The sequence below is a fragment of the Mauremys reevesii genome, linkage group 18 (assembly GCF_016161935.1).
Source record: "Mauremys reevesii isolate NIE-2019 linkage group 18, ASM1616193v1, whole genome shotgun sequence".
Classification (NCBI taxonomy): domain Eukaryota; kingdom Metazoa; phylum Chordata; order Testudines; family Geoemydidae; genus Mauremys; species Mauremys reevesii.
In genome coordinates, this window is record NC_052640.1 from 16,674,070 (window position 1) to 16,686,313 (window position 12,244).

The 12,244-nt window shown below is 48.7% G+C and overlaps 1 long non-coding RNA gene across 1 annotated transcript in view; it reads right to left on the reverse strand.

The window, feature by feature from the left end:
- Nucleotides 1–2,665: 2,665 nt before the first annotated feature.
- LOC120385926 overlaps nucleotides 2,666–12,244 on the reverse strand; it is an 89,893-nt gene continuing 80,314 nt past the window's right edge. Inside the window, exon 7 of the long non-coding RNA XR_005589422.1 lies at nucleotides 2,666–2,801. This is a non-coding gene — a long non-coding RNA (uncharacterized LOC120385926). The remainder of the gene's footprint in view (nucleotides 2,802–12,244) is intronic.

Here is a 12,244-nt window from a genome sequence, read left to right on the forward strand (position 1 = left end):
TTTCTCTCTCACGTGTGGTTCCCAGGGGTTAGTCTCTCTTTCCCTGTTCCCAGAGCCCATCTTTCTTAATCTCTTTCTCTCTGCTCCCAGGGCATCATACCTCTCAATTTCCATGGACAGGCTTTGAAATAAGTACAAATTAGTTGGAAAGCCTACAAGCAGGAATTTCTATTGACGTATGTGTGTGTGTTACAATCCGGTATCTGTGGTTGGGGAACATCTGGTGCCATGTAATCCAATGTCTCATGAAGCCCTCTGACTCAAATTCCACCTGTGCACCAGGTTGTTTATTAACCAGACACTCTGACCCATTTGGAAAACAGTACTAGTCCATGGCACAAACCCCAGAGGGAGGGACTCTGCATCCAGCTGCCCTGGTATTTTGGCTGGGTATTAAACACTCCAAAAACAAGAGAGACTTTGGCTCTTTGAGACCACCCCCTCTCCCCAGTGTTTTCTAAAATGCTTGCATCACGCTGATCCCCCAGGACCTTTGGAATTTGCTCTCCAAGTCAACGATGACTTCAAAGGCTTCCAGGAAGCAGGAATAGGGCTGGAGATATTCATTCTTAATAAAGGAAATCTCCAGAGTTCCCTCACTGATCTCTCTTCCAACGTGGCTGTCCTCCTACTTTCACCACGTATCAAAGAGCCCCTTCCTCGTCCATCCCCACGGTCAAACTGATACGGATGTTGCCCCAGTCCTTCCCCATCGGATTTACTCAAGCCAAGAGTATCCCAAACACTGATACTGCCAAGCAGCCTCAGCAGCAAAACAATGGAGCAGAGGGTCACCGAATCAAACAGGAGGGGACGCTGGAACAATTCACCGAGCGCTACAAGACAGAAGGCGCAAATATTTCTTTGCTAAACACATTCAAGTCTAGTAACAGGTGTGAACCCTTCTCTATTTCATGCAGTCTCAAAACTGCCTGGGAGCTGACATGCAATTCTTTGGGTCCAGCAAACTCTGACCTGTATTTGTTTTAAATCTCTCTCTCTCTCTCTCTCACACACACACACACACTTCACTCCCTCCTGCCCAGATCTAACCACACACACACACCCCACTCCCTCCTGCCCAGATCTACCTCACCACCACCACCACCACACACACACCCCACTCCTGCCTGCCCAGATCTACCCTCCCACCACACACACACACACACTATTCACTCTCTCCTGCCCAGATCTAACCGCAGACACACACCCCACTCCTGCCTGCCCAGATCTACCCCCCCCCCCCCGCCCCGCACCACACACATAGACCCCACTCCCTCCTGCCCAGATCTAACCAAATGACCAGTTTAGCCATCAGGGAACAAACACCACAGTTCACCTATAAACAGTAGCCCCACAAGAAAGGGCTGCTAGGCAAACATTGTGCTGTGCTACCGATGACACAGGCATATTTTTGTCCCTTCCCAGGCATCCATCATAATAGATTTACAAATACCATGCAAGTCCTTAAGGGGTAGCTCCCCAGCTGCATGGCTGCTTTCCTACCACCACTGGGAGGTTGTGCCACAAATGTGGCTTCACATCACCTTTTTGGTGTTTTGGCTAAAGGTGTAACTCAGAGCTGCTACAGTCTTCCCAGGCACAACTGTCCCCAAAGAGCTGTTCTGAGAGTTGGGGATCACCGAAGTACAGTGGCATCCTAGCCATGTTCTTCTGCCCACCCCTCCCGCCTTGCCTGCTGGCACGCCGTAGGTCAGGGGCTGTAATAGGGGGAGTAGCATAGGGCTGATTGCTAGTGCTCTGCCACCTGGTGATTGCCCTAACACTAGGTGAATCCCCAGGTGGCCGGTTACTCTGGCTTCCAGCTGCTTGGTGCCACTCCAGCGCACTTTGTGCACATGGATCATCTCTTACTCACTATGGCAAGGTCAACGCCCACTTCCAATCCGCCCATGAGGCCAGTCTCCATCGCCCACCTGTAACATTTTCAAATATAGTTCCTTTGTGCTTTGTCCCATGCTGCTCCTCACCCCGGGGAGGTGCCCCCGGTAAGCACCCGCAAAACCAACTCGTCAGCCTCTGTCAAATCCCTCCTTACCACTCTCCTCTGCTATGACGCCTACACAAAACCTGAGACTAGTTCAGATCTAAAACTACTGCTCATCATGCTGACCAACACTGCCCCATTGTTTCCTTGTGTTCCCCTGCCTGTATCCATCTGTTGTCTCTTGTCTTATACTTACAACCACTGGCTCTTTGGGGCAGGGACCGTCTTTTTGTTCTGTCTTTGTACAGCGCCTAGCACAATGGGGTCCCAGGCCATGATTAGGGCTCCTGGATGTGATGGTGATACAAATAAATATTATTATTTTTGTAAGTGCAAAGCAGCCAGGAAGTGTGTCAAGGATCTGGCTCTCTGCAAGTTCCCACATGGATACATTGACTTGCTCTCAGGGATACCTGCTCTCTTTCATAGAATCTCAGGGTTGGAAGGGACCTCAGGAGGTCATCTAGTCCAACCCTCTGCTCAAAGCAGGACTAATCCCCAACTCAATCCTCAAATCCCTAAATGGTCCCCTCAAGGATTGAACTTGCAACCCTGGGTTTAGCAGGCCAATGTGCAAGCCACTGAGCTATCCCTCTCTTTGCTGATGCAGCTCCCCCCCCTTGATAGACCCGTACTCACGGACAGCTGCATTCCCACCGATGGAGCCTCTCTGTCTCTGGAGGGACTGCACTCTCACCAGCTGATTGGATTCATCATCCAGATCATCACTAGAGGCATTCTTGCCACTGCTGCTTTGGGCTGGTGCTGGGTACTAGTCACCTCAAATTAATGCCTGTAAGAGAAAAATAATCAGAAAAAATTATTGGCCCACACCCAGTGGGGTCATCTAAGGCCTGTCCCTACACCTGCCTGCTCCATTTTGGACTAGTACCCAACACTTCCAAGAGATGCCCATTGAAGATCAGTAATCGCCTCAGCTATGACTGCGATCCGTGCTCAGGGACACAAACAGGCATGTGAAAACTGTTTCTATTTCCATGGGCAGCCATAGGCTTGCATAAGTACCTGCACTTTCAAACCCCACTATGCCTGCATAGCTAAACTACCTCCTCAGAGGCACACAAATCACACCCCAGGCCAAAACCTGCTCACTTTACTCAGGAGTTATCCACTAGTGGTACTACTCGAGTAAGTAAGCTGAGCAGGCATCGATCCCTGATTTGAGGCACGATCCCATTGAATGGTCAGAATCAGCCCTGATAGAAAGTAGGTCTTGTGCCTATTCCCTTCTTTACCAGGCTTTCTGTACTGCTCTCTGATAAGGCTATTGCATCAGACCTCCAGTTACACTTCCTTCGTATTATCCCCCCGGGGGAGACTCCTTTCCCTCCCGTGATTTGAAATACATTCTCTCTGTGCCGATGATTTACAAAGCTCTCTCCCCACCTCTGTTTAGTCTTGCATTTCTGCCGCTCTGAAATCCTACTGTGGATGCATTAAAACACATCTCCCAAATGTTTCTGTCATAAACAGATATTGCCAACAAAGATTCATTTAATTCATTAAAGAATTACCAGTGCTAAAATCTCCTGCTTTATCCCTCTGGTGTATCTGGCTCTGCAGTCCAGCCATTTAGATTCCTGTCTATACCTTCCACTGCTTGCAGTTATCACAATCAGCAAATCACCACCAGGAGGTTGGTGTTGGCATATAAGAGTTTAATTATCTACAATTAAAGTCTTATATGCCAACACCAACCTGCCTACCCTGCAGCAGGCAGCTGTAGGATAAACTGCCCACATGGAAAGTTTCTCCCCCCGCCACATTCACTAGAAGTTGGCTAGCCATATACTGTCCAATCCTTTTCCGAAACCTCTTGGCCTCACTGTTACCTTGAGGCAATGAATTCCTTGCAGGTCAGAGCAGATTTACAGTATGCTGCCAGGGCAGTGTAAGGTAGTAGGAAGTTTGCACGGCTGTATTTCATGCTGGGGACGGAGTTTCTAAAGCAGCTTGTGATTTGGGGGTTCTACGACCTGGTCTACACTGGTCTGTTAGGAGTGTGAAAAAGTTAAGCATAGCTGTGCCGGCAAAAGCCCTAGTGTAGGCACAGTTTTACCAGCCTCCTTTTTGCCAGTGTAGCTTATTTCCGGTGTAAGTTACACCCGCAAAACCCCTCATTTGCTGCTATCAGCTGCATTTCCACTAGGAGGGTTTGCTGGGAGAACTGTGACAGTCCCGTGACACAGGCCTCCCTTGAGATAGCTTTCAGGGGCTCGGTTTTCAGAACACCTGCCCCCTCGGGAGACCAGACCCTGTTGGGCACCCACAAATTTAAACACCCCAAGTCACTTGAAAGTCTTGGTCCTTATTGCTCTGGGGCTGTCACTCTCTCTTCTTTCATGAGCACCAGACAACTGCATGGGGGGATGGGGGAGGTTAAGCTCTTGACTAAGGGGTTTTTCCGAATCCAGTTAGTCCTTGTCTCATAATTTCACAGCTTGGAACCCCTCTTCCCCGCCAAAACCCCCATTCCAGCCAGTCCTTCCCTTTGAGCCATACTAGGCACTTCCTTGGCAAGCATAGGCACCATATTCCCAAACTGCTTCCCCCGTTGCCTGTCACCCACTCCTCAGGAACGGGCTCACTGCTGGGATCTATTTGCTCAAGGATGAGATGTTTTCATATCTTGGCAATTCTCCCACTTGCTTTCATCGCACAGATCCAATGCTGGAGAGCCAGGGTTTGCTGAAAAACTCTTCTGTTGTTGGCTAATTACTGGGCACCTCACTATGACAAACAGAGGCTTTGAAAAGCTAGTCATCCCTTCCCCAGGCTTGAGCAGTAGTGCATGATGGTCGCGGGGTCATTTGGGGCACATTTTATACCAACCCGTAGTAAAATACAGGACAGAGTCCTGCAAAAGTGCCATAATCTCCTGTTAAAGCTGGTGGAAACTGAAGGGGCTCAGCACCACTCAGGATCAGGTCCTGTTTATTCTACATTTGATCCATCCACACTGGTGTTGGCTGAAAACCCATTAGGTTAAATAAACAAAGTCTCTGTTAGAGGAATTTAGAAGGGTCTGATCCTGCAAGGTGCTGAGTGCCTCCTGGGAGGTGCTGAGCACTTGGAACCCTATCGATGTCAGGGGGAGTCAGAGCCACTCAGTACCTCTCTGGCTCAGGCCCGCCATTAGTAAGTAATGGCACTGCGACCGGGAGGCCCTACCTCAGGAACCGCCAGGCAGAGAAAAATGAAACTTCTGCTTTCCTTCTTATGCTGTGTCTGAAGAAGACCTTGTCTCATGCCTACATGTGCTGGGCTCCATTCACCACTGCCCTGCAGGCTTGTGTTGCCATGTCCACCGGCGCACAGTGGGTGTAAAATACAGCCAGTCTGCCAGGCCATGGTGTAGATCATCGCCCCTCCAGGCCTGCGGAAATCCCCCAGAGCTGTGCCGTCTTTTCTCTGGATATGGGTATCTGGAGCCCACAGAGCTGGGAGACTGCTGGGAGCCAGAGCTGGTACACAGGCCTTGGGCCTCTGCTGAGATTGCCGTGGTCTCCAGGGGATCCCTGAGGCTCTGTCCTCACAGCCTTTTCAACAGAAAGCAACGCAAGCGCCTTTCTCTCCTCCCCAGACAGGATGCTATGGGGGGCGGGGGGAAGAGATCTGGTGAACATTCCCTCCCTCAGTTTTGGGTTTCTCTGTGGAAGTTTTGGGCCAACGTGTGGCCAGCAGTTGAAGAATAGACCCCTTAGGGCCTGTCTACGGTGTATTTACCAGCTAGTGAAGTGTGGATGTGGGTACAAGTCCAACACATGCTGTCAGGATGGTTATTAAATATTGTGAGTCAAGGTGCTGCTTTGATTCAAATCTCTCTCCAATTGCTGTTGGTTTGTTTTCACATTTCCCTTCACTCGCTCACATCTCTGGGACTACCGGGGGGCTGTCAGCACCTACTGCCCTTTCTTTACGGATTCCAGTTTACTTAAGGAAGACGCAACCCTGGCTTCCCATGGCTGAGAGGGCAGGAGATTACCGCCCACACACAGAATAAAAGGGCTCCTCAGAGAATCGTCCAGCTCTGACCAATGGACCAACGTTTCTCTCCCCAAGAAAAAGAAAAGCAGTTGGCAAGTTGTTCCTTGTTTTTACTGGTGTGCTGAGTGAACCCAAGATCCGGCTGTGATAAGTGGATGCAGAAGGATGTGATAAAAAAGGTAAGTTCATGACAAGGCTTGAAGTTTACTGTTCGTGGTCAGGGAATCCAGTGATTTATTCCAGGCTCATCGCCTTGGCTTTCCAGGCACTTGCTGGAGATCTAACATGAAGCCTGTCCACTTTTAAATACTCATCTCCATGCTGCTAATTAGTGGCTACATCTGGAGAAAGAAATGACAATACCAATAAACAACAACACTAGAGTAGCTCACATTTATAGACCATCTTTTATCTCAAATTTAGCATTCTGTGGCCCACACTATATTCTTCTGGTTCCTCTGAGAAGCCCTAGAGAGAGGGGTTTGTGGAGCTGTAGCCCCAGAACAGCAGTAGCAGAATGCCGAAGGGGCATATGGAGGCATGCACCAAACAGTGCTATTGGTACTTGCAACAGTATAGTGTGTACTTTCCCCGTGCCTGCCCTGGGGCACTGGCACGTATGCAAGGAGCTGGGTTGGGATCTGGTCACACCTTATGCTAGCTGGCCTTGTTCTCATGGAGCACTGCAGAGGGCCCAGATTGTGCCACTCGTGATGTACAGAATTACAGTCCTTCAAAGAAGGCATTTATTAAACAAAACAACTACAACTACAAACTAACAAAACAGACTTCCACACAGCTTGAATTCCAGCTTTGGCCCCGGTGTTTACCAGATAGCACACTCTGTCCTGAACTCTATAGCACGCAGAGACATCTAGTGGCTGAATAACATATTGTAAGTAAACACATCATTCATTCCAGATTCCGATTGACTTCAGTGGACTTTAGATCAGGCCCTCAGAGTGCTAGTGGCAGCATTCTGCCTGGTGTATTGGGGGTTGCTCATGAGTGCTGGACTGCACGTGCTGGCCAATTATTGTGAGATTGCTCCCAAGTGCTGGAATGAACATGCTGGTTTATTATTGTAGGGTTGCTGGTAGTGATTGTTTTAATAGAAAAAAGCACATTGTAAATCTCATTTCAGGTCCCTTGCCATGTTGTACTGGTTCACACGCCACCTAATGATTTCCGCCAGAACTTTAATACAATTAAATAGGAAAATAATGTAAAAAGCACGGAGCAATTTTAAGAGTATCCCTACTGAGGAATGATTTGGCAGCCACAGATGGTGTGCCATATCCTTTTCCTGGTGCAAACCCCTTGACCTCAAGCGCCTGTGTCAAAGCATAACTGAGCGGAGTACTGGATCCATTATCTTAAAGTTTAAAAAACTGAGCATTTCTAATCTCCTCAATGCAAATGGGAAAAAGGTACACGTGACTAGAACACATGTTTCTCCTCAGGAATACGAGTACTCCCCTGCCTGTCCTCCAGAGCAGCTCTCTTAGGAGAGCAAGCTGGGGGGAAGGCCAAAGGGCATGCTGGCGTTTGGAAGGTCTGCGAGAGAAAAGGAGATGCTGCGACGCTGCTATTTGAGAAGCCGGCGAGGTTGCGAGGGGCCATAACGTGGGTGGCCCTTGCCCAGTCCCCTGCTCTGCTCAGCTTCTCAGGATGTGTTGTAAAAGTTGTTCTCCTTTTCAATGTTTTGGAAGAGAGACACCATGGGACATTACATTACACCTGAGAGGGGTTCCCTTTTCTAGCTAAGGTGTTAAAGGCCCAGCCAGGCAACTCACTTAACTCTCAGCCTTTGCTGACATGCTCCTGGTTGTGAAAGGACCTCCAGGTCCTGTCTGCTCTGAAAATGTCATTTCCTTTCAAGACAGTGTTGGCAAACAACAGAGCATATGGCTACTAATGGAAAATATACGGTATGCACCCTCAGAGGTATAACTTTCCAGCAAAGTAGGAATGGTCTAGTGGTTAAAGCAGGGATCTAGGAGTCAGGACTTCTGGTGCTGACTTATCTGTGAGCAAATCACTTAACTGCTGTGTGCCTTAGTTTCCCCAAACTGAAAATGGGGGAGTAGTATTTACATGACTCACCGGGGCATCAGGGGGCCCAATTAGTGTTTGTCCAATTTTGAGATTTCTGGGTGAGAGGTGCCCTAGAAGCGCAGTGTATTTTTAAAACCTCAGTTCTCTCTTTGCCAATTCTAGTCCACTCTAAGGAGAAGCTGCTGTTGCGATGACAGCAGTGGATGAGCTGGTTTGGACAAGTCCGAGTATGCAGATTTTGATGGAAGATTTCAATGAAACATGAAGACAATGAGAATGTGGGGGTAGAGGGACGGACAAGGGAGCCAGTACCCTCCACTCCCATGGAAACAAACAGGACAAGCTGAACATTGCACTAAACCATCAAGAAACTCACTCTGTTTTTCACCAACAAAACAAACAATTCCAGGAAAGCACAGCAGAACACGCTTGTTTGAGTAGATTCCCCAGTCCCTGCTCTCCCCGGAACGTGAAACCTTGTTGGGATAAAGCAGCAGCCCCAAGCTGCTACAGTGAGAATAATCTGTGCCTCTCACTTCCCCACTGAACCTGGAATATCTAGGGTCAGCGTCTCAGTGGGTGCCGATGGTCGTCGCTCTAGTGAAGTCAATGGATTTACATGAGCTCAGAATCTGCCCTCTACCTTCCAAACGATGCGGTTCCATTTGCGCTTTGGAAACCAGGCTGGTTTTGTTTTTAACTTTAAATGCCAGGTTTGGATTTTCAGACATGCCAGGCTCCCATTTCCCCACTAAGGTAAGAGCCAGATTTTCAGAAGAGCATTCGCAGCCAGGGCCTGAATATTCACAATGCCAGGAGAAGGCAGGCTCATATCACAAGCAACTGATCATCAGGCCCTTACCACGCTGAGCTCTTTTGAAATATCAGGCCTCTAATTCTGGTGCCTCAATGAGAGCTGAGGTCTTTTGAGAGTCTAGAATGAAATCCTGGCCCCACTGAAATCAATTTCAAAACTCCCATTGACTTTAACAGGGCCTCAAATGCAGGGGCGGCTCTAGACATTTCGCTGCCCCAAGCACAGCGGCATGCTGCGGGGGGCGCTCTGCCGGTCGCCAGTCCCACGGCTCCAGTGGACCTCCCACAGGCGTGCCTGCGGAGGGTCCGCTGGTCCCGCGGCTTCGGTTGACCTCCCGCAGGTGTGCCTGCGGACGGTCCACTGGTCCCGTGGCTCCACCGGGACCCTCTGCAGGCATGCCGCCGAAGGCAGCCTGCCTGCCGCCCTCCCGGCGACCGGCAGAGCGCCCCCCGTGGCATGCCGCCCCAAGCACGCGCTTTGTGTGCTGGGGCCTGGAGCCGCCCCTGCTCAAATGCTTGTGGAACATACCTGGCTGACAGCCTTGGGGACAGAGGCCTCTGGTTGGGTCAAAGACCATGTCCAGCCCAGGCAGCAGCAGTAAAACCAGCCTCTCACTGCCTCTCCAATGAGCCATCATCCTCTTCCTGAGGGACCACGCACAGTAATTCTCCATGCAAATGCCGCTCTGCTGAGATAGCCAACAAGGGCTTCTGTTGTGATGGAGGTCTTGCCATCCGTATCAAGGGAAAGGAATCAGGGTGACAGGTTACTGGTCCTACATCACTGTCTGTCTTAGTGCATTTTGTGAGGTGATTTCAAACGCACGGGTAGGGCTCAGTGCTCAGCTAACGAGCGCTGACACGTCCCTCCCTTTGCTCATTCACACATGGGAGGGGGGGGGAAGCTTTAAAGAAACGTGCTTCCTGATTTTATAGTATCAACTGACAACTGGGGCCACAAGCTGGTGTGGTCCAGTTAAGGCAGGGCAGAAATGAGACTTTGTCAATGTGTTAACTTTAATGAAAGCTTAATGCCTTAATTCAAGCGAGGAGGGCTTAGGTAAGGGTTGAGCAAAAATTTAATACTTTAATGGGACTAAAGACTTAATTCATTGTTGGACTGCAAAAAACTAGCGCTCTTTTGCTGTGTCTGACACAGAGAGAGCGCGAGAGCCAATTATAAAAGAATCTGAAAGTATCAGGTTCTAAAATCAAACCATACCATGTGCAAGAGGGAATGTGAGGTTGTTTGCATGTCACCTGCCCAAAGCTCCAAGACAAACCACTGGTGTAAATGTAGCTTGAGATTTTCAGATTAAAAAGAAAAAACTTCCCAGCTACAAAAATCTCTTTCTAAAAAATGTCATCTGTGTTACTAACACCACCTCATTTATTACAACTGAAATAACTTCACAAATAATTTCCCCAGTATTTGGGGCCAGGTTTTCAAAGGAGCTCTGGGCCCAGCACCTCCCATTTTCATCAGGCGGGATGTTTTCTTAGTGTTTTGCATTGCACACAGCTAGCAACTACAGAAACAGGCTAGTCAATTTCACTTTCGGGTTCTGATGCAGTAGCAGGATAATGTAAAATTTAGGTCACAAATATATAATAGCAACACATTCCCATCCGCAATTTTGCTAAATAAACAAATAACCCCAAATTCACTGGTCTTTCAGGGGATTAGTATCCTAGTTTGTTAAAAAGAAAACAGTGTGGATTCTGTCAGCGCTTAGTTCAATACACTGATTCACTTGCCTCAAAGAGTTGGGAACTGTTAATCAATACAAGATCATTTAATTTACCATTTTACAATAAAGTATCGTTGTTTTTTACATTTACGTTATAAAGCACTTTCACCTGTAAGTGTCAAAGATCTCCACAAAGGTGGCTAAGTATTTCAATGTTGCCTTTGGGGAAACCGAGGCACAGTGAAGTTAAACAACATGCTAAAGGTCACACAAGTGACCTTGCACAGGTTTTGACCATCCTGCCCGAAAAGGCAGAGTCCAGCTGCTCCCCTGTGAAAGGGATTGGAACGTCAAGAGAGCCTTCGATTTAGAAAATACTGTCACTCTCTTGGGTGTAACCTGATACAATATACAGCTTGGTGATTCAGTTAGACTGTCATCTCTTCAAACAGAAATCTGCCCAACCTATGCAGAAAGGACGCATATGTTTCCTATAATGAGACTGTATGTCATTTTTTATGTGTGTGGACTGTTGATATGAAAAGACCTACTCCTTGCTATCCCATACCTATCAGTTTTTCTCTATATAGACTCCGACAAGCCTAATATGTAAAATACATTACAGTTATATAGGACCTGAGCCTCATGTATTTTCAAAGAGCTGATAACATAAGCTGAGAGGAATGCGTGCAAGGGTGTTATAAAGCTCGACTCTGTGTTCCTCCGAGCCTGAGGCTGCTGTTGGCAAAGGCAGCCTCTTTGCATTAATTAGAGCAACTTCAGCAATGCTCTAACACAGAGAAATTGCTAATAGCTCCAAGAGGCTGAAACCAGAGTCAGGGATTAGGAGGGCATAGAGGAGGACCAGCCACACCCTATTTCTTCAGAGGATCCCCCTACACTGGAGTGATCCTGGTGGGGCTGGATGCACTTTTCATGGCCAGAATGCGCTGGTAGCATGATGCAAAGACTCAATGTTTGTATGTTACACAGAATTTTGATCTGTGTGGGGAGTTTTTACCTGATTCAGAAAGCCAAGGTTCCTTTTAGCTGACCCCACTCCTCAGCGCATCACATAGCTGTGCCAGAAAAAACCCTCCCCAGCTATTCACCTGTCACACCTCCATGGCTCTTGTGGCTGATTGCAGGCCCCAGCAGCGGTGTCCTGTGGGGGTGGGGGATTTATCAGACACTAGCAGTAATTATTCCACTTTGATTCTTGCTTGTCTCTGGCCCATGAAATCAAGGTCACACTTCGGGGAGGGGGTGGAATATGGGAGGGAGAATGCTCCCATCTTCAGAGATAGGAGCTGGGCCCAGACTGCCTTAACTGGTTCCACAGAGCTGTTGCTTTCTGAAGCAAGCATGCCAGAACAATGTCATCTCAATACCGCAGGCTAATCTGGGTGAAACTGAGCGTGACGGACTTCATGCATGACAGCCAGGAAGCCAAGCATGGGAGGTCAGCATTGGCCTAGGCTGTAGCTTCCCAGCAGCCGGCTTAGAGAAAGGAGGCACGCAGGCTGTGTGAGCTACTCCAGAAAACCCAGTCATCTCTGCCATCCACCTCCACGAAACCTGTGCATCTGCTTTATGAACGCAGGGAGGGACCTGATCCCTAACCCTGGTGGCCTGACAGCCCTTGGCTGGAGTTCTAGGATCC